This window comes from Elgaria multicarinata, chromosome 7 (assembly GCF_023053635.1).
Source record: "Elgaria multicarinata webbii isolate HBS135686 ecotype San Diego chromosome 7, rElgMul1.1.pri, whole genome shotgun sequence".
In the NCBI taxonomy this organism is placed as follows: Eukaryota; Metazoa; Chordata; class Lepidosauria; order Squamata; family Anguidae; genus Elgaria; species Elgaria multicarinata.
The window spans coordinates 25,511,009-25,513,565 of NC_086177.1; the positions used below are offsets into that span (position 1 = coordinate 25,511,009).

At 38.1% G+C, this 2,557-nt stretch overlaps 1 pseudogene; it reads right to left on the reverse strand.

Moving 5' to 3' along the window:
- Window positions 1-2,042: 2,042 nt before the first annotated feature.
- LOC134402038 (U2 spliceosomal RNA) lies at window positions 2,043-2,215 on the reverse strand (annotated as a pseudogene).
- Window positions 2,216-2,557: the final 342 nt, after the last annotated feature.

The following is a 2,557-nucleotide window of genomic DNA, read 5'->3' on the forward strand; positions in this document are numbered from 1 at the left end:
AGAGCCTGTACATTGTGCTTCACAGAGGAGGAGGAGGGGAGGGGTGAGAGCCAATCTATGGGCTCGGATTCCCTTCCCTTCTCTGGTGGCACCACAGGGCGGCTGCAAATGGCATGCCTCCACACCTCGTCTCCCACCCGCACCCACGATAGCCTCCCCATGCCCAGGCTGCACCAGGCATGGAGGTAAGGCATTTGTTATATTATAATGAAAGTCACTTTGGAATCTGAGTTTGAAAATCAGGGTATAAAGTAACTATTTCTTCTCAGCTCATGCTGAGTGCATTTCATTTGTGATGGGAAGTCCTCATCAGTCCAGCACTGCCATGGTATCTGGGAATGAAAAAGAAGAGTGATCCAAAAGGAAACCAAAATTAACTTTTTCTCTTGAAACAAAAACAAGCAAGCAAAAAACGAACAAAACACTTTTTTTTTTTACTGTGTTGGGTAACGTTTCATCTTGTATTTGTCTTAAAATGGTCATGTGGTGCTGTTGTTGATTAAAAGTTCCTCCTAAATCTATAACAAATAAAATGTGGAAGGCAGGAAAGAAAACAAATATTACTTATCTATTTATTTAAAACATTTGTATCCTGTTGTATATCATTAGGATCTCAGGGCGGCATACAGATAAAAGCATAATACAGTATAAAACAATAAATATACACAGCTAAAAACAAATTAAACAAAGAACCAAGTTAAAACAATGTATAATTTTAAAGCAGTAAAAACAATTAAAACAGTTAAAACAATGTGCCATCTTAGTGAATTTAACCATCAAAGGCTTTGTTAAAAAGCCATGTTTTTACTTGGCATTAGAATGAAATATGTCAGAGAGATGACATTATTTTATTTATTTATTTATTTATTTAAGGATTTTTATGCCGCCATTCAGCCAAAAAAGGCTCTCACGGCGGCTTACAAAAGTATTTCTTGACAGTCCCTGCCCACAGGCTTATAATCTAAAAGACATGACACAAAATTATACCAAGAACGAGCTGGGCTAGTAATTCCCAAATCGCATGCCCCAAAATATGTGCTTTTTAAATTATTTGACGTGAAGAACAAACGGTCACAAAATTATTTGCTTGCCTGTGCTTTCCATAACTGTTTAGATGCTATCCTGTCTTTGCTAAGCCAAGGCGCTGTAACTGTTTGCTAAAACCCTTCTCATAGCTGTGCTTTGAGCCCAGCACTGGGCTGACTTCTTCCCATTACACAGCCTTTAATGAGTTTACAGCTTCAACCAGATGAGAATTTTTATGCAAGTCTAAAACAAAACAACCATTGGGGCCTAATCGCTCATGAATAGCTTCATGGAAGAAGTGTGGGGCTCACTTTTAAGGGAAGATTTTTTGTTGAGGGGTGGAGAAATCATATTTTCAGAATGATGGTTGCATAGTCCTGATATATATTTATTTGATTGCCACAAGACTGTTTCACTTGAAAGCTCATGGACAAAGTATCGTCTGTTTCCCTCAGACCTGATGGAAACCATAGTAGATAAACAGCAGCTCTTATTATCTAGAACTGCAGGCTTCAGAGATGAAAGCTGGGATGAAAGGCTGTTTCTGTCTAACGTGGGCTACACAGGTTGTTATACAATATCTCCACTGGTTCTTGCTAAGGAAGTAAATTTATTTAGAGCAGCCCATGGCCAGCAGATAGAGATAAAAATGCTTCATATCTACAGTTGCTGATAGACAAAAACGGTGGAATTACATTCCCAATTAACAGTTTTTTAAAAAAACAAAAACACAATTTGGAGGGGGGCAGCAAGCTGCTAACCATTTATGATGGTCCATCAGAAGTGAATGATTATTCCCCCCCGCCCTGCCCCTGTTGCAAAAATGAATGGCTTCTTAAGCAGTGATTCTGCTGTAAATTAAGGATTAATGTGGCCCAAATGCATACTTCCAGCCATTTTGACTAAAGTATAAAAATACTCCCCTCTCCCATATGCAATTTTGAAGTGTGCATTTTTTTCAACAGGTGCATTTTGTGACTGTAATCACAAACCCAGGTATGTGCAAAGTATGCCTGAAAAATGCACTTGTGTTTGGGGGTGTGAACCATGCAAATTGTGATTTAGGGATGTGCAAATCAGCAAAACTTAAACTCTGAATTCTGTCTCGAAGCTCATTCCAACTTGAGTCCATATCAGATTCTGAGCTTTGATACTACACTTGATCTTAGCCAAAAGGCCGAGAAGCGATGACCGAAATAAACAAACTTTGAACTTTGATATATTTTTCCACATGAAAATCCACGTGTATTTCCTGTGTACTTTTGCTCTTGGCTAACATTTACATGGATTGGTTTGAGCAAACCCATATCCTTCAGGAAGGGAATAGTTATAAACAGTACATTGTCCTCTACAAGAGGTTTCTTGATGAGATTTTTATGTTATGGAAAGGGACTGAGGAGACTTTTCATGAGTTTCTCCAATATATAAACTCTAAATGTGAAACTATCAAATTTGAAATTAATTTTCTATATGCAGGAAAACATACATATTATTCAGTCAAGCAGGAGAGGGTATCCAATGAGCTCATTGA